At 39.4% G+C, this 25,728-nt stretch overlaps 1 protein-coding gene across 3 annotated transcripts in view; it reads left to right on the plus strand.

The window, feature by feature from the left end:
* The window catches only part of FAM110B (family with sequence similarity 110 member B), a 113,115-nt gene that overhangs the window by 8,109 nt on the left and 79,278 nt on the right, over positions 1 to 25,728 (plus strand). For 2 of the 3 annotated variants that reach the window (XM_063169072.1, XM_063169080.1), the window contains exon 2: positions 21,936 to 22,065. The gene's annotated coding sequence lies outside the window, so the exon portion shown is untranslated. Of the gene's footprint in view, positions 1 to 15,035; positions 15,148 to 21,935; positions 22,066 to 25,728 lie in introns of those variants that run through there. The other variant, XM_063169088.1, reaches the window with a different exon arrangement.

The following is a 25,728-nucleotide window of genomic DNA, read 5'->3' on the forward strand; positions in this document are numbered from 1 at the left end:
AAACAAACCCTTCAGTCCTTAAACAAAAGTGTCTTTGTTTTTACATTTGTTTTATGAAATTGCTTGAATCCTTTGGGAAAAGCTTTCCTCTCACAGGAAGAGCGGGAAAAAACCCCCCACCCTTCTAAAGCCAAAAACAGCAAGCCTGCCACCAGACATTACTTTGTTTTGCTATCTGAATAGTGGCAGATTGCATTAAAAAAGCAATTTCTTATCTTAATGAATGAAAAGTGCAATTGCAGAAATGCACACAAATAGACAAATGGTTTTCACTCAGCAAATGTAAAATTGGTAGTATCCAGGGCAATAATTTGCTACACGCCCTTCTGGAAGCTTCTTCACATTTGGAAGTGGAATTTTAAATGGGTATTTTGTAGTTCTGAGAGGTGGGACTATGAACTGCTCCTTGGCCTTTCTGATTTTATTTTTTGACACTGTTTATTGCTAAAAGTCTCTTGGTTGTACACCTTGGTGCTGTTCTGATGCTGTGGCCCAGCTGTGGAGCCATCCATCCTGGCACACTAGGCAGTTGTGTGAAACACCATCTCCTGACCTAGGAACCTGGAAACTGGCAGCAAACATGAGTTAAATGAGAGATTGGGCCAGGAAGACAAAGAATTATGCAAAATATCACCCTGCTAGTTTGTCTGCATGGACTTCATCCAGAATATATACTAAAGAACAGAGATGCTGATGAGCTAGTACAAGATTATTGCAGCAGACTTTCTCCCAAATGCAATAAAAATGCAAAATTGAGTCAGTAGCCTACTAATCTTGATTATGCAGGCTGGAGGGATCAAGGATGAAGAAAAATTTTCTGAGTAAATGCTGCAGGTGAATGAAAAAATAAGGCAGCCTCCGTTAACACCAGGAGGTAAGGGCTTATCTGCTGAGGAGTGAGAGATCAGACACTGGGCTAAAAGCATTGGTACAGGACTGTCCTGGAAGACCCCTTTGTAAGCATTATATGGAGAATTAGGGGTAGGGTGGCCTCCCTGGCTTCCACTGGCACCTCACAATCTTAAGCAGCTCTTGAATTTTGCTTGACATTCCCTCTGTTGGTGTCCTGCATTGCTGCTGTCCCCCTTCTGTCCCCAAAGCACATGCTGTGTCAACTTTATAGCTCATGCTGGGCTTCCATGTGTGTGCAGCTGTGAACAGCTGTGTCCTCATGACTGGCTTAGCCATAGTGTCCTGGTGAAACCTTCATGTCATTTCCTGGGCTTCCTTTTTATATCCCAACCTTGCAAGTACAGCTGCTTGTGCTTCCAGTGCCTGGGAACAGAACTGTGTGTGCTCTGCAGTGCCTTGTGGAGTAGCATCCATACCTCTCATAAACAGGCATGTGCAGAGATGATTATATGGATGTTCATCTTATATCTGAAACATTTTTAAGTGCTCATCATGAAGACTAGACCAGAGAATTATAGGCTTTGGAGAGATAGAAGCTGAATTAACTTGTGCTTTGCTGGCTAAGCTGCATTAATGTTTTCATTACTTGCCCTAAAATGCAGTAGGCAAAAGCTGTAGGGAGAGGCCCTGTCCTCCTTCTATGCTGAATTTAATAAAATATAGGTTTTTTCCTTCTAAACTTTCATTAGCCAAGAACCTCTATGATGCTGTTTAGATTGTTGCAGTCAGCTAATTTGATTTCCATATTACTTCTGGGTGACTGTTGCTGAAAAGGTCTTTTTACAAGGTGCCTTGCCCCAGTATGAGATCAGATCCTCACCCTCCACCTCCTGTGTATCTATTGCTGGATTGTGTGGGCTGTGCTGCTAAGCCAAAGAGCACAGAGGACTATTTGCCTCCTGTGCTGCTGTTGTGGTGAAGGCTAATCAAGTGCTGCTAGTGACAGGAGGGCTTGCTTTGCTGGTGAATAGCAGGATGGTGTTGTGTGTTTTGCTCAGAGGGGATCAGCACAGATGCCGAGTAGAGGAGCTGCCCACCTGACAGATCCATGCTCACTCTCTTTGTTCCAGTCTGCTGTGTGCCCAGAACACTTTCCCTGAAAATGCTGTTCCCTGTACGGGCTGCAGTTGAGCTGGGACAGCAAGGTGCAGACTGGAAGGACAGAGACTGCTATCCAAAAAGCCTTGCAGTGGACATGGTTAGTACTGCAGCTCTGCAGGCCAGAGGCTGTCACATGTTGCTGCAGGTTCAAGGCTGAGGGAATTGCTGTGTGAGCTGGGCATGAAGGAAGGAGGCGGCTTGTGTTATGGTAGCTGGGATGCAGACACTGTCTAATGTGGAGTTGCCTGCTGTGAGGTTCCAGTCTTTCTCCTACGTCTTTCCCATGTCTTGAACTTTTACTAATTTAAAGCTGAACTTCTAATGAGAAGCAAAAACCTGTTCCTTAATCAGTGTGATTTGCTTTCATGGAATACTTCATTCAGCTTAGTGCAAATTGTGGAAGCCATGTTTTTATATTTGAAAATTATGTCAGCTGCTCTTGACGTTGAACCAGGCAGAAGAGTGCTGACAATCCCCATGAAGTCTGGCTTCAATGAACTGTAATTTAGTACCATAACATACTGAGCTGAAATAAGCAATAAAATAGTCCTCCATATAGTCCTTTTGCATTATAGTTCTGAGTTGCAGCTATGGGTTTTCCATAGTTTCCTTAATACCTTTCTCTTCTTAATAGGCAATATATAGAATACCAAACTCCTCAAATTCACTTGAAGTGTTATTAGAATAACTCATATGTTGGGGTGGAGATAATGGCCTCTTGTTCTTCTGTAGAGCAGTCACATGGGCACAAATTCTTTCTTTCTTGCTTTCCTTCTTTGAAGTTGTTTTGCAGAGTTACACAGAAATGCAGGGATTTTTCCTAGGCTGGGATTTTTCTCAGGTCAGTGTCAGAACTCCCTTTTTCATAATCGCTAAGATTGTGACAACAAGATAAACAGAACTGAGGTGAGGTATATCTTGTTCACCAAGTTGAACAGATCTTAAAATTTTTTTCCACGATCAACTAACTCATTGACATGGCAGTTAATAGAAGTGCAAATGGGAATGTCAGAAACTCTGTGGTCACTGCCCTGTAAGCTTCACTGGCACCTACAGTGAGTGTTCTCCAAGGGTAAAGAAGAGGCAGAGCTTGGATATGGAGGAGGGAATTACAATGCTAGAGTAATTGGCCAAGTTAATTGTGGCTGCTGTGCTTGGTACCTCTAAAGGCTTCTGACAGTGGAAGGAGAGTGCCATTGGGTTGTTGCCCAGTTTCTCTTTTTTAAAAAATATTGTGATATGTCTGATCACAAATTCAGACTTTGGGAGCTTAAAGTGTAGAAGAACTTTCCTTGATGGGAAATTACAGAACATACCTGCTTATGTGTTCTGAATTACATGGTGGCTTTTGTTTTAATCAATTCTATTCTGACTTGGGAAAAAAGGTGATATGTTCTCATGAAAAGAGATGTATTCCACATGGAAACCATGTACGTAATTTTCAGATGATTTAAAAGCACATTTCAAGACAGATCAGAGTTATCTTGATTTATGTATTTGGTCTTCAGCCTATGTACAAAATGTAAAGTGAAATAAAATTAAGATGTCTGGTTTATTATGTTGTTTACTAATAAAATGCATCTAAGTGTTCACAAGGGAAAATTTTATTTGGAAAAAGATTCAAATGAAGTACCACCCTACTGTCTCTGTTGTTACTTTTCTGTTGTCTTAAATTTTTTTTAGTTGTTTTTTTCCCCCCCTTCTAACAGTGCCTAGGATGTGTATTTGAGCTAACCATTAATGCTTCATTTTTGATGTCTGTTGTACTTTTACCTGTATGCTAATGTATGTAGATGAACAGGCCAGGACATGACCTATTATAATACAAGTGCCTTAATTTACTCCTATGTACATTCCAGGGTGTGGATATTTAAATAAAAAGGGAAAAGATGAGCTGATGCCTGGTACAGTAATTCTAGCTGGAGACTGGTACTTGTGTTAGGTGGGTAGTTATCAAAGTAGCCACCATCTGATGCCATTTTTTCCCATTCTTGCTGTAAAGGCAGCTCATGGAGACACATCCGCAGCCAGGCAGGGGCCAAGGGCCTGCTTGGACAGAGTCATTCCTCAGTCCTCTTTTCCATCTTGAAGGCAGGATGCACGTGCTGGGCCTGTCCTGGCAGCAGGGTGCACCTTGCAGCTGTGCTTCCCAATGATCTTGGGAAGAGCAGCTCCTGGAAAGCACAGAGCCTCCCTGCTTGCCCCAAGTTCAGGCTTCCTGCAGGAGCCCATGGGACATGGCCTGCCTTGCCTCTCTCCTGGATTAGGGCATGGCTGGCCTCTGGGTGGAACACAGGATCTACCTGGCCATCCCTGCTGGCTCCCTTGGTGTCTCTAGTGCTGTGACAGGCACTTCACAGGAGGATGACAGATGATTCCTTCGATGCTGTGCCAGGAATTCAGCCATGCAGAGCACTCACAGGTCATAGTTGAGATTTTGCATCTTAGATAGAGAGAAATAATAAATCCTTCACATTAAACAGGATGAGAATACACAAAAGAACGTTTCCAGGAAAGCATGCGTGCATGAGATGGGGAAAAGGAGTTGATCTGGTTTCTGATGTGCACCATTAACTGTGGGATCTGCAACATTCCTCAACAGTCGAGAAATGTTATGTGGATGCCTGCAGGTGATCTTGAGTCATCTTGGAGACAGAAGACTGAATCCTCCTCTCAAGCCCTTGATATTCCTTCTGTAACAGGATGGTGTCCACACATAAATAATACTGGGTTTTTTTAAGTCTCAAATGATCTAATTTTCTAGATGAGCTTTCCCTTTCTGCAGCTGGTTTGGACTGAATCTGGGAAGCAGTTCCAGTACATGGTCTGTATCCAAAGGATGCTCCTCTGAGGACTGTTAGCTATGGTAGGAATGTAGTCCTTAGCAGGTGGGCTGGGCTCAAACTCTTGCCCTGCCCTGTGCTTGGAGAGGTTGTCCTTGAATTCTGAGTTGCAGCATTGCTCCCCCACATCTTCTGAAGGGTGCTGAACAGACTGGTGGCAAGGCAGACTGAGGTGGGCATCCAGTGAAACGTGTTCCCCAGGTCCCTCTCCCAGGTTCTCTCCTAAAATATCTGAAATGCTCTCACTTCTATCTTCCTATCAGTCCTCTTAGTTGGATTGTCTGGAAATAGTTACTTTCTCATAGATATTCTTGCTGGTGGTATAAGATAGCTTGGCAGCATCTGTGAGAAAACAGTTATATGGGGAAGAGGTTGTTTTGAGATTTTTGTCTTAACTGGAAAAGTACCAAAAGCTGGGAAGTGCAAAATACATGTGTTGTTTTTTTTTTCCCCTGAAATTTCACACCACTTTTCAAAATAAATTCTTCTGCCTTTAAGTGGGTGAGTCCTTTCTCAAAAGTAGTGATTCCCAAATGTTCATATTTGAGCCAAGAATAAAATCCCTTTTTATGCAATCTCTTCAGAGCCTGCCTTTGAGAAAGAAAGAAAGAAAGAATTTAGTATTCTTTTAGAGACTTTATTCTCTTTAGAGAACGTAATGAGTTTGCTTTTGAAAAGAAAAACTGAGAATTGCCATGTAGGGGCTCTGTAGTATCTTGGCTTGATTTTATGCAGGATAAAGCTGTTTAGTATTTAATACAGTAAAGTGTTTAAAAGGATAAGTTATATAATTGCCATGAACTTTTAAATAACGATTAGTATTAGTACTTGATTGTCAGTCAAGGCTGTGGCTTTGTAAGTGGGAAAATGGTTGCAGATATAGTCAGAGCTTTTAAAGATTTTTTTCCCTTCCTTTTTGTTTATCCTTATTTGCATATCTTAATTATGTCAACATAACTGTTTACAGTTTGAAACTGAAATGTTATTTTATTTCTCCAAGTATCTTTCAGTATCAGTGACTTCCAGTTTTTAGGAGCTTGTTAACTTGCCTCTGACAGTTTCTTCATAGTCAGATATGGCAGCTGATGTCTGAGAGCTTTAAAATAATAATGAATGCCATAAAATTCTTTGCTTAGTGATGTGATCCTGTAGCTTGATTTCAAATGAACAAGCATCCATATGGTGTGTGGGAATAAGTGAGGTGTCCCTTGCTGTGATACCTTTTTGTTGCTGGACTGCAGCTGACTCTTGGGGCAATAGAAGAGCCTGGTGGTAGAGTATGAAGTGGTATGAAACCACTCCTGATTGCAATCAGCTTGTCATGTATGCTTGAGGGAAAGGGTCGGAAAGTAACCTCCAAGCATTTCCACTTCACAGTGTTGAATTGTGGTTTTATTATTGTCAATATTTGGCTGATAATGGAGTAGGAGTTGAACCCTGTTTATGGGTATTGTTCACCAAATTCAGTGCTACTCCACTTCAAGAGAAACAGCACCAAATGTAAGCAAAATATCTCTCGCTCTGTTAGTATTTAAACTTTTGTAACAAAATGACTTAGGACTGAAAGCAGTAGCTTCAATCTCAGAGGCAAACAGATGCTTCCCAAAGTGGCCACACTGGAAAGTATATTTGTCTCTGGCTCTTTTTATTGTACTCTATGCTAAACTTAGAATCACAGGATTTAGAAACCTCTCCCCATGCACTTTTTAGTAGTGACCCAATCTTTCCATGATACAAAATGGATCTGTGGGCTGGAGAATGATCATTTAGCTCCCAGGTGCACCAGAAGAGCTCCCAGATAGAGACAGCTGGAATTCCTGAGGTGCCAAGCCCAACTGGAAGGTTCCTCCTGCAGCGCCTAATGTAGCAGTACGAAAGTATCAGAAAAGGTTGTGTGAGGCAAAAGGAGATGATATTTAAAGATCTGCCTTGTTCTTTTACTAGTCATTTTGCAGCACCAGATAAATGATAATTTTATTTAATTGTAAGGGGAATTCCATTGTGTTTGAAGGATTCATCCTCTGCTCCTCAGTTTGTTGAGACCTTTACCAAGTGGGTAGACTTCATCAGTTAATACAGGAATTTACATAGAGGTGATGAAAAGTTCACAGAGTAGTAGTGTGGTATGGCTGGCAATTTGAACTGTTTAATATGTTCACAGCAAGGGGGTTTTTGTTTTGGGGTTTTTTTGTCTTTTCTTGAGCTTTTTCTTACTGTCAAGTCAATCCCTAGGAATGATGGGTTGTGCATGTGTCACATCCAGGCTATCATTCTAGCAAAATCACTGACAAGCTGACATGTGTGGTTATTGTTTGTTTTTTGGAGAAGGCACCAAAAAAACACCACTTCCTAATCCGAAGAGAAACTTTTCTCAGAGAAAACTTGATCTCTTTGTAAGTACTTTTAAATCCTGCCTGTGTATTGCAGGTGCATGCCCAGACCACATGCTGCCTGGTGACTGCTCCTTCTGTGAACACAAGGATTAGAATAAAGTTTCAGCCTTAATCCTGGGTTTCCTGCACTGATTCACTTTACAGCCTTATTCCTGTTTAGTTGCCTGTGTCTTAAAAAGCATGTTTTTATTTATGCTTGCTGTCACCAAAAAAAAAAAAGGCTCTCACTGTGGTATTTTGGTTTTTATTGTGGATGAACTGTGTAAAGATTTATGCCTTCCCCCCACTCAGACTCTTCACAAGGTAGTAATTAGCCATGTGCTATGCAAATTCATGCAGAAAACAAATTGGTTATGTGTTAATTAAAACTAAATGACAGCAATTTTATATTTAGGTTACTTTAAAGTGCCTAAATTATTTTGGATTTGAAGTCTTAAGTGTTTTTCAATGCATGCCTTAGTCCCCTCTTTGTTACTTTCAAACTCTATAGTAAATATATATGGTTTCTTGTGTACAGAATTATATGCTATAATTTAAAAAAAACCCAAACCAGTGTTGGCTTCTTCAGGGCTTGACCTGACCTGAAGAATTTTGTAAAATGTGAAAATTAATTGTTCACTTTTTTTAGTGGCCTTGCTTTTTGTACTTTTATGATCTTTGCAGTCTTAAATGTGGTGTGCAGAAATTGAACTGCATATAAGATTTAATATTGGCCAGGTCAAGATCTTGCGACTAAATTTGTATAGCAATATGTTTAATTGACAAGTTGGTAAAGACTGTTTTCTCGTTACGCAGTCTTTTGTTTATCCTTGAAAGTTTTGCGTTTAGCGAGCTATTTAAATCATCTGTCTTTATAAGTTAAATCAATAGCAAGCATACAAGATGATTTAAGCAAGAGGAAAATTAGTTTCTTGGTGTGCTAACAGATTTAAAAGAAATAGTTTTAAATTGTGTAATAATGGCATATGATGGGTTTTTGATTAAAGAAAACATACTAGAAGCATGTCTTTGTGGTGGGTTAATTTTTTTTCTTTTTCAGGTTTTCATGTCTTGATTGGTTTCTTTACCAGTCTATTGCAAAACTGGACCCTGGTGGGTCCTCTGAGGGTTGTGTGAAAAGATAAAGTCAAAATTTCAGAGGTTTCAAAACCACTAAGTCAAAAAGATGTTTGGCAGGGAGTTAGTTTATATTTGGGTGCTACAAAAGTATAAATCCGTGGCTAAGCTGTACAGGAAAATGTATGGAGGTAAATAAAGTTGTAAGGGGGGCCACTGGGGAAAATTTCAGATGTTGACAATTTCACTGATGTGTTTCTGTGAAATGATTGCCAGTGTTTCCTCATTCTCAAAAAGGTGCTTAAGTGAAAATTAAGCCTGTTGGGAGGAAGTGCTGATTAGCTCTTGTGTCCCATATGATGCAGTCAGGAGCTTGCCCCCCCTGCATGGGGAGGATAGGGAATTCTTCCATCTCTGATCCATATATTTGTAATCTCCTGCTGTTATTTTTCAGAGGCCTAAAAATATATTGGATTCTGCTTCAGAAAGAAGATTGAATACATGTTATTGTAGGAATGGTGTTTTAGGTAGTTTAGGCAAGAAAGCAGCTGTTGTGTAAAAATGTCTGTATAAGTATGGAGTCTTCCTTTGAGACAAATAAATTTGTTTTCTATACAATTGATTGCTGTTGGTTTGGGGTTTTTTTTTCCAATTCTTAATAGAAGCTCAGCAGTAAGCCTTGACCACAGGATAAATTCTTTATCCTGTGTGATTTGTGTGCATTTGCCTTTTAAATCTGTTTAACAAAGTAGTGCAACAAATTTGGGATTAGCAACGTGGTAGTTAGCTTTTCTGGAGGAAGCTGGGACAGAAAAATGGGGAAAATAATGTTTTTTGCATTAGGTATGATGAGCTGACACAAAGATTAGCTGTATTGTGCATTTCTTTTCAAATGGTTCCTGACCTCATGGGTGCAAGGAAGTTGTGATTCAGCTGTAGCAGGATAAATTTGGCAAAGAAAATAAGCATGGGTTTTGTGCTGATTTGTATATTGGCAGAAAGATATTCTCAGCTCGTAGACTTTCATTTTACCTCTCACAGATTTAAAAATAAGGTTGATTTAGTGCCAAATGTCTTTTGAAACACATGTCCTTGTATTGTATTTTAGTTCTCTTTACCATTTGTAATGCCTTTATTTTCTCTCTGGATCTGCTCTATGTGATATGGAGGGCTGTAAATGCAAGTAAATCAGGTACTGCTCTCAAAAGTTTCTGATATGTTATGAAATGCACATTTTAAATTTCAGTAACATGAAATCTGGGCTGTAAAATCCTACTTTTAATCTAGGCTTATTTGGTTAGGCTATGTTAAATCCACTCCTAAAAATACTCAAGCTTTTTTCTATTATTATTATTATTTTCATTCAAGATCAAATCTCTTTGAACTATGTAGACACGCACCTGTGCTCATTTTAATCCCTGTGTAGTTTTCATCAATTATCACAGCAGGCAAGAAGAAAATCAAACTGTAAAATGCTTTTGAAAAGTAAATACATGGAACTTGGGGTTCAGGTTTCTGTTTTAATCAAACATCATCTGTATTCATGTTCTTAAGACAAAGATGGGTGAGGGAGGAGCACAAAAAGCCTTTTTTTGTTATCACTGTGAAATATCTGATGTGCTCTGCTGTGTGATGAGTGTAATATGTTTGTGTTTATAGAGGAAGGCTGTGTCGTGTGTGTATATGCTTTTTTTTAAGCTGGAGAAAATCTAGGTCAAGAGATTTCATTCTTATTAATAACTTAAAGCTTTATTCCTCAAAAATTATCCTCCATGGCTAGAAAGCTTCCTCACTAGGGGAAACACTGTTGCTCTCAAACATGGATGGGAGCATTTTCCTTTCCATCAGGCTGTTAAGATGTTCACCTGAGAATCATAGAGTCATTTAGTTTTGGAAAGAACTTCCAAGGTCATTGAGTCCAACCATTAGCCTAGCACTGTCAGCCGAGTCCACCACTGAAGCATGTCCCTGAGCACCACATCTACACAGAGATATGGTGACTCCATCACTTCCTTGGGCAGACTGCTCCAATGCTTGACAGCTCTTTGGGTGACGAATTTTTTCTGTTATCCAATCTAAACCTTCCTTCACGCATCTTGAGGCCATTTCCTCTTGTCCTGCTGCTTGGTAGAGGAGACTGACCCTGGCCTGGCTACAACATCTTCTCAGTAGTTGTAGGCAGCAGTGAGGTCCCCCATGGGCATTCTTTTCTCCAGACTAAACAGCCCCAGCTCCCTCAGCAGCTCCTCATAAGGCTTGTGCTCCAGACCCTTCACCAGCATTGTTGCCCTCCTGGGTGCGCTCCAGCCCCCCAATATCTTCCTTCTCCTGTGAAATGTTGAATACCACCACAGGACCTCACAGGAGCCTGATCTTTGTGGGTTTATCAGTGTGGGGCCAAGCCTGAGGCTGGGACCCTTGGCATTTCCCCTTGCCTGCTGTCCAGCTCCATGCCATGTCCTCCTGACCCATGTGGGACCACGCTCTACCCAAAAGAGGTCTTATGGTATTGATATGACAAAATGGGCCACAGCACTGAATATTTTTGCTTTCCTGAGAACGTACATCCCCATCAGCAAAAGAAATAAATTAATATGGAAGCTTGCCAGTTATTGTTGTTGTTCATTGGGAGATGCTAAACCATGAAATCTCTCACTTGGCCTTGTCCAGGTTTGCTCTTCCTCAGCAGCTGCTGCCCTGTGTGTGTAGCTGCACAGCACCAGTGACTTGGCCTGGTATTACATACCTAAACTGGAAACACTGGGAAGAGTGCTGGTAAACTGGAGGAACAGACAAATTCTTGGCTCTTACAGATAGAGTAATCTACTGTGTAAGAGGTTTAAACAAACTTGGGGAAAATAATTGTATGAAGCCTTTAATTTTATCTTAATCTTTTGTGTCACCGTAGACCTGAAAGCAAAGGTAGTTAAATTAGGATAATTAATCATGGAATAATTTACGCAGAAGAATGTAATGAATTTTCCATCAACTTGCAAGTTATGTAAATCAAGATAAGAGTCTTCTCATAAACATTCTGTTTGCAAGCTATGGACAAAAAAAAAAATTAGGTTAATTTAGATGCCTTTTGTGTTGGCGTTTTGAAGTTGTTTCTGGTTTAGTTCCTTCAAGTATTAGGATTTAGAACTTTAGTTTGTGTTTTGATATCTGGTGGTGTATGAAAGAGGGCAGACTTGAGGGAGAAAAGGTAATTTTTAGTTATAATGTTCGTGTTAAGGATTCCTGTATTGACTTTCTCTTTCTCCTGTTCCCGCCCAAGATCTTGTGGATATAGGAGAGATTGGACAGGAAGCTGTTTATGTGCTGCTACAAGACCCACAAAACTGGGTTTGTGCAACAAGTCAAGAAATATATTTACTCTTTTCAGGGGAAGCCTTTCAATATGTGGAGTTGCAGGTCCTAACTTCCCAAAGGGAGATGTGCTGAAGCCTCAGACATTGTAGTCAGCCCATGTGATTAATATAATTGCGTCTTCTTTGTGAATAACTTCTGTAGATGTGAGGCAGACTTTGAAGCAAGTCAGTTGACACCCACACAGAACCAAATTATAACATCCTGATTAAATTGCTATGCACTGTAAATGCTCAAGTATTGTCAATACAAAGAAAGTTTGTTCTCAACAACTCTTGAAGTGTTGAAATTCACTTGAATTTTGCTGGATTAAAAAGTTAACTTGCACAGTTAGGTTATTTGCATGTAAAATGAGCAAAGACTATCACGATCATTAAAAACATAAAATACATGAAAGAATAATGTCAAATGTATTTTAGGAATACCTGTCAAATTCTGTTCACATCCCACGTATTTTACTTAACTTTTTTTAGTTGGTGATCAAATGGTGACTTTTAGTACACTGCCTTTTATTGAAAATAAAATAATTCTCTGGTTTGTGTCAAACAGATTGAAACATATTGTTCTTGAATTGCATCATATGAAACATTTTCTCAGCAGGGTCTGAGAAAGCATGCTTCTGAAAATTTATCTCCTTTTTGTGATCATGGAGCAGTGGTAGATGCCACATCTCTGGAAGCATTCAAGGTCAGGTTGAATGTCTGAGCAATCTGATCTAGTTGAAAATGTCTTTGCTCATTGCAGAGGGGTGGAACTGGATGGCCTTTGAAGGTCTCTTCCACTGCAAACTCCTCTGATTCTCTGGTAATAACTGGTCATTTAAATGCAATGTTTGTACACTAGGTGAACGTAGGAGTAGAAATTATAGTACTGCAACAAAAATTAAGATAGGTACCTCTTTAGATGTGGGACTTATTTTTAAAGTTTGTTCCTTCTGTCTATAGTGCTTTTGATGATTTTGATTAATTTTGTGTGCTGCACAAGCTTCTCCTTAGATGCCTCATACTGACCTTCAGAATGGTCAGATTGGATGTTTGGGATTTAGTACTTGTTTGGGTGCCTGTCTTCCTAAATAACTTGCACAAAATTTTCTGCAGGAGCATCATATTGTCAACGTTCACAAGGAAGAATGCCACATCAACACTTACTAGCCTGTTGGAATCATCAAAATGCTCATCTTTAGGGGTGTGTGGTGCCTCCAGTGAAAAATAGCTGTTTTGATGTACAAAAATGTTGCCTTTTTTTTTTTCTGAGTTTTTTTGTTATGCTAATGACCAGCATAGTTTTCTTAGCTGTGCGTTCTTTTGAGATTCCAAAGGTTAACCAGTGTAAGTGTGAGCACTCTTTTTAAATAATGAGATTAGTTTTAAATCTCATTATTTAAAAAGAATTGCTGGGTAGTTTCAGGATGAGTGACAGGATGGGACAATCTCTCAGTTGCCCTTTGGCTTCAGGGTAGAGCAGCATCCTTGCTGTGTGGACTGATGACGTGGACTCACCAGCTGCAAGCTCCCATGCACCTCTCCTTTTATGACTGGTGCTTTGGAGTAGCTATCTGCTTTGTGGATCCTGTTTCCATTTTGTAAAGCTGGGGCTTTTTTAAAAATACTCTCTGCTCTTTCCTTCTTCCCTGGACTCAGTGCTGTTAAATGAGGGTCAGAGTTGGCAAAGGAAAACTTTGCCTGTGGCTGTCCATGGCTTTTTGTCCTGCATCTGGTGACATAATGTGACTGCTTGATCTTTTTAAAGTATAAGAAAAGTGTCAAAGTTCTCTGTTATCTAATGCTAAGCTGAGTTTTGTTTACATCAGAGCAGTATGAGAGTGTATTCTCTTAAGTTTTACTCCTGTTTTGACATTTGACAGTCGAGTGGCTCAAATCAAGCTCAAACCAATGGAGCTACTCTGCAACTGTTGCCCCTTTCATTCTTTTCCACAGTGACCTGATACAAGGTTGATAAATGTTTCTAAAAGAAGCAATAAGTGGCTGAGTCCTCAGAAAAGAAGCATAAAGCCTTCTGATTCAAACTGTTGATTTATGCTGCTCTTAGCAGTAGTGGTTGGTTTGGCTGCTTGCCCCTTGCTTGTTTGCCAGCTTCCTGCTACTTGGAGATGAACAGGGTCCTGGATTTGCTTTCTTTGGGGAAGGGAAATGCTTTGCCATTGCGCTGAAATTCTCGTTAGTAATAATTTGCATAAACAAGAACCAATTTTTTTATAACTAGCTTTAAACAAAGAAAAGTAATCAATTGTGGCATCTTATGTATTTTTTTCCCTTCTGTACAGAATTGCCTCAAAGGGCCTGTCTCTAAACTGGAGTTGCATCAGTAACTACATTGCTGTTTGCTTCTCTCGTTCTCAGAACTCTAGTGTGCAAGACAGAAATGTTATGATTAAATACCTCTGATGAAGGTAGGCTTTTGCAGAGCTGGCACATTACACTTAATTCCTGCCTTTGTGTCCATCTGCTGAATAATCCTACATGCTGAGCCCATGGCCTGGAGATGGCTCCACTTCTTGTTGTCCAGGGGGGAAGGCTTTTGGTAGGACATTGCTTTTCCATGGTATGCCAGGAGTGATGCAAGGACTCTTTTCACAGCCTCATTAAAATTAAATCATTGATATCTTATAGCCAGGACTCTTTTTCTCTGCAAGTGTGATACAAGTTTTTTACTGTTCCTGTCAATGATGGTAGTGTAGTATTGGAACAGGTCACAAAGGGAAGCAACAAACTCCTTGTACTTTGCTGTAGTCCAGTATTAGGTACATTTCATAAACAACAGTAATGGTTGAATGTAATTTCTAGGAAAGTTTTTAATGTGTGTTCTCTGAGGTGTCTTGACTTGAGCCTTCCTGAATCCCCAGCCTGGTCAGTAGTGTGGGTCCTGGGGTACTCCCCAGTGATATTCTGTCCTGCTTTAAAACCTGGATGTGAGAGCCAAGTCCCCCAGCTTGGCTGGGGACAGGGATTAGGTCTGAGTGCTAGAGCAGGCAGCACATCTGTGACTGGCTGACATCTGCATGCCCTTGTGCTTGCCTTTTTTTCAGTGTTGATATGTTTTCATAAATACTTCCGTACTCTCACTGTCTTGTCCTTTGGCAAGTAAGTTTTAGAAATAATGTCTGATTTATATCCTCTTTGTATTTTTGACCCTGTGGCCTGACCCCAAGTCAAAGCTTTGTATATCTTCTCATTCCCAGCAAAGTGGACTGTGGGGTTTTGTTTTGAAGCCCAGCTGTAGATTTAGTATTTCCTATCATGGGTAATGTGTCTGTTTCATGTCTCTTATTACTAACATTTCATTTGTTGATTGATTTAAAGTCAAAACTGAGGTCACCTGTTTGTATCTCTTCCTCCTCCAGCTGTAAAACATCCAAAGAGAAACAATTGCAGTTGAACAATCAGGAACCAAGTTATTCTTCCTGGTTTTACTGAGTTGTGAAGAGAGAACTGACAGTCTGAGTATGGAGCTGGGTAAGCCAGTGGATGTCCTTAAGCAGAGACAGAATAGAGATTAAAGTGAATTCTTGCTGCTTTGGGGTTTTAATAACTTGCTGATGAAAAGTCTTTGCTTGGAAACTTTCATGTAGAAATGTGGGCTGGAGAGTCTTTCATGCCAGAGGAAAATTCATCTTTACAGGCTGTAATGTCCATCTGTGTTTCAGTCATGTGTAATGAATTGATAAATCAATGACTGTTTACCTTAGCTGATTCCCCCTGCTAGTTGTCTCTTACTTCTAAGTGTAAGTGCCTAACTTTTTTGGGCCTAACACTTCCGAAGTGTTTTGTTTGAGATTTATTTTGTGATAATTTTGTGGGGGTTGCTGGGGTGTGAGCTAGTGGGGTTTCCTCTGCATTTGCAGCTATCTCATTATTAATAATTGTGCTTGTTCTAGTTCTGAAGCTTATATAATAAATTCAGCTCTTGTTGTGTTGGCCAGTGAGCAAAAAAAGGTGACCTAAAACTCTTCTAAAATATGTGCATGGCTTGGTGTTCTGGAGCCATTTGGCACTTTGTTATTTCCTGATTTCCCGTAGGCCTGATGGAAGAGTCCTCCTGCCTCTAGTCATTCAGGTGCTTTGGAGAACCACTCTTGCAGTTCCCTGGCAAAATTGCTTGGGCAGGTTTTGCTTCAGCATCTAACTGTGAGTTGAAAACCTCAAAGCTGCCTTGATCTGATTATTTAATGGAATTGGGTGTCACTTTTATTGCTTTGAATGTTGGTCACTGTCCCAAGGGAGAAGTAACACATCTCAAATGGGGGTTCACTACCAGGAAGGGTTAGGATTCTCATATCTCTTGCACAGCTTATTTTATGCAGATCTGCCAAGATGATGGAAAGATTAGAGGCTACAGCAAATTTGTTTTATAATTTGTGTAAAAATCTGACTTCTCCTCCTGTGGCTGGATTTGCAACAAAAACAATAATGAGTCCAAATCTGAAGTCATTAAGGAACATTTGTGTAACTTTGATGTTGCAAAGACTTTTGAAAATGTCTGTGTATTCCAGACTATCATTCTTAAGCTGATAATGGCATCACCATTAAAAGCTGGAGAGAGGTGTCACCCATGTTAGATCTAAAGTCTGTCTCATGCATAGTTTTGCTTATATTTCCATGCTTTTCTTATGCTTAGTAGATTTCCAGTTCTGCCTATTAAGTGCTGCTGATTTTCAGAAAGTTTGTTTTTTGTTAGAATGCAGGCAGGCAGTGTAACATACGTGTTTCCCCTTTGAGCTGCAAATAATTAATTGCTCTCATGTATATTTGCATCCATGTCTTGTCTTCAGATTTTTCCAAATAGCAGGCAAAGATGGTGATAGCATATGGTTGCTTCTAATGTTTGTTCCAAAGTCAAATCAATTACTTAGCTTGCATCTTATGAACGACAAAGTGGTTATGATTTCATGGGGGCTGTAAAAAATGAATAAAGCTAAATGGCAAACTGAAAAGCAGCACAGTTCAGAATTTGGCTTATTTTGGGTTATACCCAGGCTGTCATTCAGAAACCATTATATAGGAAATAACTTTGAGACAGAGTATACCGACATCTTCCCTGGATCATCAATGAGGTCTCAGAGAGTACATTATTTTTTTGAAAATTTCAAAATTAACTACTTTAATGATATTCTTTTTAGGAGCTTCATTGACTTCTTTTTTCAACTGATGGAGAATTCACCTAAAACTCTTACAAAAGGTCTCTTATTTTGTTTTAATTTCAGTTTCTATTCCCTATTTTATGGTTCTCTGTAATGTTTGCAGTAGTAAGGCACTGTGGCATTTTCCTATTCCCTTTCACAGTGAAAACTTAAGAAACCCAATTGTTTTGAATAAATTTTCTGGTCTTATTTACTTAAAATTAATCATGGTACCAGGCCCCTTCTTAAGCTTATCTTCTGGTGTCACTTTGTTCTGGTTTTGTCTGGGACAGAGTAAATTTTCTTCATAGTAGCTGGTCTGGAGACATGTTTTGGATTTGTGCAGAAATCAGTGTTGATAATACAGAGATGTTTTTCTTATTCCTAAGCAGAGCTTGCACAGTGTCAAGGCCTTTTCTGCTTCTCACACCACCCCACTTTGAATCATTATGCTTGCTTTTCATCATGTCTCATTTTCCTCTTTTTGCAGCCTTTCTTTGAACTCTTAGTTGGCTGTTGTCACCAAACCCAGGAACATTCACTAGTTTACAGGCTTTCTTCTTTCAAGTCCCTTGGCAAGAGGTGTATTTTCACAAAGACTGAAGAGGGTAGGAAGTGGTACATTAGCATATAAACACAGTTCATAAATTCCCAGTTGCAGTTTTTAGTTGGTACCCCTTGAACTGTGCTTTCAGGTCCCCACCTGTACTTATCATCTGCTGCTTTTCTGTGGAGTTTCTTGAAGGAATGGTTTTCTACAAGAATTGTGCTTATCCTCTTGATAGCCACCTGTCTTAGCAGACCTAATTCTGATTGCTTTTTTGTTGTCTGTTTGGCATCTGACTGTTGTTCCTCAGGTGCACAAAGAAAGTGACAGCATGGAAACCCATCAGGTCCATCATGCCGCTGCTTTGTTCAAGTACTGTAATTTCCCTGCCCTTCATTCTCCTCTACAACAACTCCCTCCTCAAAAAACACGCCAACTCTTTTTGCTCATCTTTAGAGCCCTGTTTTAGTAGGCTGCCCACTGATGCTTAAGCACTCTAATTACTCTGTCATGATGTCTATACATATTTCCATTTATTTTTTAACTTTAGAAAAACAAATCCTCTCCTGTAAAACCAGGTAATGGGCTGGCCAGAAAATCTGTTTTCCTGTGTTCCTTTTTTTTGGTCCCTATTATATTTTAATAACTGATACAAACTGTAAATTAAACCCTTGGTGTTGCAGAGTAGAAAAGAGAGTAGCTGAGAACGTGGGCAGAAGACTAAGACCTGCTTTTTGTATCTTCTTGTGGATATATTTCTCAAAAACAAAAGTATTAGTGTGTTGGACTTGAGGATCTGTTTCTAATTGAAGATTTGTTTCAGTATAATTAATGTTTAGGAGATTAGTGCACTTTTGTTGTTCTGCAAGTGTACTGTGGCATTTCCTGACAGTGGCTAGATAGCTGTGCTGAGCCAGAGTCTTCAAGTGAGATACAGCTGCAAGGATGGTGGTAGTGAAACCTTGAAACTTTGAAAGATGTTGCTACCTTCCAGTAGTCCAGTGGATGTAACTCCTGCTTGGGAAAATTAGCAGTATTTTCATCAAACTTTGCAGGTAGTAAGGCTCCTCTTAGTGTCTTATAGGTGCCTTACTTTGCAATGAAGTTATTAGTCTTGTTCTGAATTGGGATAAATACTTCTAACAGCTGGGTACCAAGTCAGAAAACATTGATGTTTTTCCACCTCAGAAGTAAAACCTTCAGTACTGAAGATACTTTTTACTAGCCAACAAAAGTAATATAGAGTAATAATTAAAGTAGTGGTGTGTGAAGTATGAATGTATTAATTGTGGGAAGGGCCTGACCTGAGATTTTTCTGTGTATCTTTAATTTGATTCCTCCATCTCTTCAGGGACTTAATGCTGAATATGGGAACAGATTGAAACTTAGTTTTATTGTTGATGTAAATGAAAATAAGTCTGTCTGCGCGAGTAGAAGCTGCCAGAGTTAGAGGATATGGACCCTTTCTAACGAAACGCCACTAATGTTTCTGAAAATTGTGTTCACTAAATTGACTATACCTTTTAACTTATGCTTGATGTGAGATTTTTACTTGAAAATTATAGAGAGATGTTAGAGTAGTGAGTCTGTACCTGCTGCCTGTGGAAACGTAGGGTCTGCATTAAAAAGGTTGAATAGTTTTCAACAATACACATTGCTAGATATTCCCTTGTTTCTAATTATGTGTAAAACTGAGGTCTTCTCCACCTCTTCTGCTTTGTTAAATAACTTTATTCTCTCAGAGAGGGTTGTCTGCAGAGAGCATTCATATATATTTTTTCTGACACAGAAAGTATATCTTACTTATTTGAGTAGCTGGATTCCTCCAGCTGCCTAGTTTGAGTTCCCTGACTTACACTTCTCCCCTGTGACAGAGGTTAAGGTAACTCCTTATCAAAGCACCAAGTTATCAAATGCTTAATCATATGCTGCTGAGCTTCCATATCAGCTTATTTCTTTCTAAGGAAATCCTACATTTTTAAAGACTTTAGTTTGGATTATGGAAACCTCATGGTAGACTTGAGTCAGGTTTGAAGGTTTAGATTGATGCCTTTGGGATTATTAGAATAAGAGTGCCATTCATTCATTAATTCATGAATCCTTCTAAATTACATTTGGCTTCTCTTCCGTGACATGTATATTTTTGTAAGTATTAAAACTTTGATTTTGTACTTAGCAGGAGAGGGAGAACATAGCAATTGAGGATGAAAAGTCCTTTCAGAAAAAAAAGCCTAAAGACTTGTTGATACTGGACAGCAAAGCAGGAAACTACATGTGTCATAAAAGGCTCCAGTTTGTTGGAAAAAGGCTGAAACTCAGGATGTAGTCTATAAATACAAAACAGATTCATAAAAATATTTTTAAAGTGCAGTTCTGAGCACTTTAGAAAAGCTGACACATAACTGTTCAGCTAGTTAATATAAATATATTTGTGCAGATGCATACACACACATTCAATACCATACTTTAATTTTTAAACATGAATATATTCAATTCAGTGATATTTATTTCCCTTATGAGACTGGTAACATTACTAACACCAGATATAAACTTGGGACCATATTTTTTTCAGATTCTAAACTAGCAATTTAGTGGAGAAGCAAAACAGAAGGAACTCTAATTTCAGCAGGCGGAAGGGAAGGAATTTGTGCAGCTGAATATTTACCTGCACAAAAAGTCGCAACATTTTTTTCCCTATGGTATACTGTCACAAGTGTTTGATTTTAAGCAGTATGTCTGGCAGTCTTCTGGGGATTTTGGAGATGTCTTTTGTCCTGACCAGTTAACAGCTGTTAAAATTTGTCACTCAACTTGGAAATAAAAGTGTTTGTACTTGGACTTGCTCAGGCTATTGGCCAAGCAACATGGCTGGAACAGATTTACTTGCTGCAGCTAATGACTGTCTTCACTTTTTTCCCTTTGACTTGTCAAGTATGAACTTACAGGGATCCTTTTGCTACACAGTTGCTTTGGTTTTTAGACTGAAATGACCATCCTTCATAATTGCTGCTTAAATACAGTAATTTGTATATCAGAATAATTTGTAGTAGTACAAGAGTGTGTCTCTGGCTGGTTATCTGTTGTTGTGCTTTGTTGTACTAAACAAGGCAAAGCTGAAAAACATTTTTTTTCGTGCCATGCTTTAAGGTTTTTTATCTTTTACCAAATTCCATAGTAACACTACTACAGCAGGCTCATAATAGTTGTGTAGCTGTAATGCTGTGTCACTCTGAATATGCTTATGCCTTCATCTTCCTCTTGTTTTTTTTTTTTTTTTTTCTAATTTTAAATCCTTACATGCAGATACCGATCTGTCTGAAATCCCCCCATTGTTACTCGTTTCTGTTGCACAACTGTTTCAAAGGCAGTCTCCCAAGATGAGACTTCATCCACCCACCCAACACAAACAAACTCTTATCTTCAGTCTACTATTGTCAGGACCCAAACTCAGTCAGATTTGATGTCTAGACTCAAAAAAAAAAAAAAAAAGCAGGACTGTGAGTGAAGAAAGAGTAATTGATACCTGACTGATATTGCTGCCTGTTTGGTTTGTTAACAGTATGAGACCAAAAATGTTTTTCTTGAACTTGTGCTTAAGCTGTTTCTGCATGTATTTTTGAGGTTTTTGCTAAAGGAGCCCTGTGTTTCATCTCATGGTCTGTTACTTGACTGCCCTCCTGTTTCTAGAGTGAATAGCTGATTAGAAAATTAAAGTAATTTGAAACCACTCAGAATTGTTAGCTTAAAGGAAGCTGCTGTGCCATCTGCTTGTGCCAGTAAGGGTGCTGGACCACATACTGTCAAATAAAACCAAACCACAGAAATCTCATGTACCCAAGTACATTTTCTGTGTGATTAGAGCTGGTCTTACCTCAGGTGGCATTTTGAGAAAAAGAATGTAAACAGGGATTTAGGTCACAGCTTGTAAACTACCAAATTCTGTATGGTTGTTTTGCATGTAAAAAGCAGTGCTGAAATGCATTCATTTCAGTAAGGCAATGTGGTTATTCTTCCCTTCTGATGGTGGAATTTAAGGATTTTTATTTTTATTTTTTTCTAAGCATAAGGCAGTGTTTGGGCGTGGACTTTTAACAAGGACTGCTTTGTCAGCTGGATGGAGGTCATTGGCAGGGAAGCTAGGTGGTGTTTCTTGCCTGCAGGGACACAGGACTATATGAGTCCCTTAAGAAGATGTTGTGTCACACTTGTGCTCTTTGTCCTGGAGCATTTCCCTTGCATGTCTCTGAGCAGTTTAGTGTGGGGAAAATAATGACATGAGAGAAATTCAGAATCGATACCCATAGGTCACCTGTTAAATTTCAGAGTTTGGAGACTGTGCTATTGGGACTGGCAATATAAAGGCTAGAAACCATCTATAGCTGGCTGAATTCTTGTCCAGTATTGCTAAACACATCTTTGCAGCCTCTAAGTCTCCAAAAGAAGATGTAGGCTTCTAGTTTTGGAAATTTACATTGTTTAAACCAAGATGCAGCTTTAAGGACACTGCTCTCTTGTCCATTCTAAAACTGTGGCTTTGATGATGAAGCTAAATGCCTTCCCTGTTGCTGTGTCTCCAGGCATTGCTGCAGGGAGCCTCTGGGAGTTCCAGGTGAAAAGATCTGCCTTGATCTGGAGACCTCTGCTGAAGGTGAAGACCTCCTAACGGGCCAGACAGCCTTAACAGGAGTTCAGAAGTCCTACACCAAGGTAAAGTGATTCATTTTTCAAACAAATTGAATTGTGTGATACAATTCTCAAAATAAGTATTTTTCTTCTTGTGAAATAAACACTCAAGTGCATGCATCTCTGAGCTTTCTCCTTCTTTTGTGTGTATAGCTCCTTGCTACCTGACACAAATGTTGTAATAGCAAATTCTGGGGGAGGGGAGAGGAAAACAACATAATATGCATTGTAGGTTAGAGCCAGAAGTGATTCCTTAGATTATTAGTGGGAGATACATCTGCAGTTCTTTGTTGGCAAGGGAACAGGCTGTTTCTGAGCTCTACAGCATGCTCTGTTTTTAGAAACATATCCCACTTCAAGTGCCACATTCAGAGCTCACTTTGAGTGGCCACAAAAATATGGAAACACTCTCTGGTATCTTCAGCAATGGGAGGAGATTGAGGTTTTTATATTATGATTTTCTGTTTATCAGCACTGTGGTAATTTCTTAGCATCCACAATCCATTTTTGCTTGTACAGGATAAATACTGATGGAAGAAAAGGACATGTGACCCCAAGAACTTTGTTGAACTTATCAATATTACAGTTACATACATTTAGAGAGATTTGACTATGGTTTTGCTATGGTTTTGTTTGCCAGAGTTTTGAATGTAGTGATGATATATGCAGGATCTTTCCTTCATACTGACAAGATTAATTGAACTAAGTGTAGAGAGTTGGCTGAAAAAAGTGAGTAGTAGTGGAGATGTTTCCCACAGATTTATTTAGGGTTGAATGTAGGTGCTTCTAAATTGTCAGCTTCTCCGTTTTTAAAAACTACCTGTTGCAAGGTGCTGACTTTGTTGTTGGAAAGCTTCCTAAATGAATATTTCTTGATTCATCTGAGAAGAATTGCAGATTTTTCTAGTTAATCCTTTATTGATCTGAATTTGAACCGAAATTAGAGCTCTGAACTAGATCTAAGTTTGTTGTCCTTCCATCCATGGAGTAAAATCAAAATTGCTTTTAAGTTCTCCAATTAGCAGAGTCAATGCTTCAAGTCAAAACCTTCCCTCATGATCTGTTGTACACACTGGGGGTGAGTGCATAGGCACAGTTGGGCCCCTCATCCCTTTGCTTCACATTTCTTGGATTTCAGCTGCACTCATGTTTCTCCAGTCCACTAGCAAGGTCATCTTGAGCTACTGAGGACACTGTATTCAAACCCTGACAGAGCAGAAAAGCTGCTGCTGGTGATTACAAAGTGATTTCAAACTGAAGGCAAAAAAAACCCATCCAGAAATACTTATCTCTGTAACATTTCCCTTTGTTATATTTGCCTTAGGAGTACACAAAGCAATACAAGTTGAGATAACCATACGTTGCAAAGACACAGCATTTCTTCTGGGAGTTACTTAAATATTTATTTATTTATTTTTGAAGTGCAGATTTGTGCATTGAGAGAGTAAAGACTTCACAGAAGGTATCCTCATAATCCCATGGGGTGCACGTATCTAGGTGGGGTGGTGGCTAGGTTTCAAGCACAGCAGTGTTAGTGTAGTGTTGGTTTTTGGTGCTGCAAGCATCCATGAGTGAAACGCAGCCTTGAACACTCTCGCTGCTTCCAACAAGGCAGTTTGTTCTGTGCCTCTCTGTCTCGTTTCCCTTTGTTGGAGGGGTTTGTTGCTAACTAGAAACACATGATACAAGACAGCCAAATGTTCTGGTGAAAATCAAGGACACTTCATAGCTGTGAAGATTTTATATTTGCCCTAGATTCTTTATTTTTTTTTTTCGTTTACCTCATTGATGCAGCTATAACTGTTGTAAATTATATGAATAATTGATCAAGGAGTTCTTGTTACCTCAAATCACGTTATGGTTATTGCTTTTTAGAACTGTGCTGCTCTTTGTTGTACTACAGCATTGCTTCTATGCTATCCTGTGTGTGTGGTTTTTATAGCCTTAAAGTTTTCTTCTGCTTCTGACCCTTTGTTCTTCCCATCTTTCCCCTTCTCTGAAAAAATGTATTGTTTCTGCTTCAGTATATTCCATGATCTAAGTGAAAAGCAGAGTCCTTTTTAATCAACAGCAACACATTTTAAAAGCCCTTCCCAGCCCTGGGAACTGTGCAGTGCACACATCTGGTTTCACATAAGCATGAATTGCTGGCTTCACAAACACGGAGCATGTAGTCCTCGCCACAGAGTTAGCTAAAGTGTTCTGTAACTTGAGACTCTATTTGAAATAAAAACAAAATTGTATAGCTTCTTTACCATGCTAATGGAAAACATTTAATTTGCTTTTTTCAAGCCAACCAAAAGTATGACGCAATGCTGCTCAGGCAGATTTACGGTGCCTTTTCTTCCCTGGAAATCAATACAGCTTGGAGGGGCTGCTGTGGGAGCTGGCTAGCTGACTGCAGTCCAGCTGCATTCAAATGTAAACTTCTGTCCCACAAACCAAAACTGGTGATTTTGATTTATGCAGGCACCACTGTATCTCTGAGGTTGTGGTGTTGGGTTTTCTTCTTTGCTTTATTGCCATTAATACTAGATTGGATTTCAAAATAGCAGGGTCAGTGGGCTTGTGATATTTTTTTCATGAAATCATTCAGTGAATTTCTACGTTTCCTGAATTACAGTACTTAAGTCTATGGTAGTGATATCAGCAAAAGCAGATTTACATACATGGCCATGTGTTCCTTTCAGTGGAGTCCTTCCCCCCCCTTAAAAACAAACAAAAGAAAGAGCAGCACCAAAAAGCAGGCCCTCATTCAGTGTGAGCATTAATGGCTAGCATAGGCATTTTCTACTTTGCACAGAATAAGCCCTGAATATTACATATTGTTTGATTTCACTCCTGCTAGAAGAGGTAAAATGCAAGAGTTCTTTATGAGCCCCAAAAAATTTTTAGAGGAGAACCATGGTGTTTCTTCATAAGTGAAGCCAACACTGCAGATTTTCATTGTGCACCAACTATTTTGCCTTTGTTTTCTTTCTGGTCCCTCACTGTCTCCACTAATAGCTTTGACTTTATTTAAACTCTCCACTATAAGAGGCTGTTGATATTCCTCTCCTTATGTTTTTTGCCTTAATGGGATTTCAGTCTTGCTTAAGAGCTTTACTTCTGGCAGAAGGTCTTCTCTAGAATGGCCCTTTGGGATCCTTGAGACTGCTTTTCTCCCTGAATGCTGTGTTTCTTTGGGAAGTCTGTTACTGGTGGTCTGTGTCCTGGTCTTACTAGACACAGTTCTACCAGAAGGAAAATCACAACTCAATTGCTAGCTTGCCAAAAGGACATGTTCTTTTTAAGAAGAAAAGTTCTACTTCCATTTCTCATGCAACTGCGATCCAGGTTTTTTAATCCTCCAGCCTTTTTTCTTTCATATACTTAACAATCTCATGGTGAGTAAACAGCTTGAGAAGGCAGTGTAGAGGAATTGAGGTCCTTTTTGCAGGGATAGCTCGGGGTGTCATGGATTAGCAAAGAGGTGCAGACACATTTTGGAAATACGTTTGGCCCATAGGTTTTCTGTTTGACCATTCCAAAGGTCTTGTGAGCAGAAAGGTCTGTCATTATAGTTTTCCTTTTGCCATCTTCTCTGCACTAGCGCTGGCAATCCAGGCTGGATGATGCCATAAAGACTTCTAAAGCCTCACTTTGAATAAAGCTTACATTTACTACAGAATATTTGCTTTGCATGGT

Source organism: Melospiza melodia, chromosome 1 (assembly GCF_035770615.1).
Source record: "Melospiza melodia melodia isolate bMelMel2 chromosome 1, bMelMel2.pri, whole genome shotgun sequence".
Classification (NCBI taxonomy): Eukaryota; Metazoa; Chordata; class Aves; order Passeriformes; family Passerellidae; genus Melospiza; species Melospiza melodia.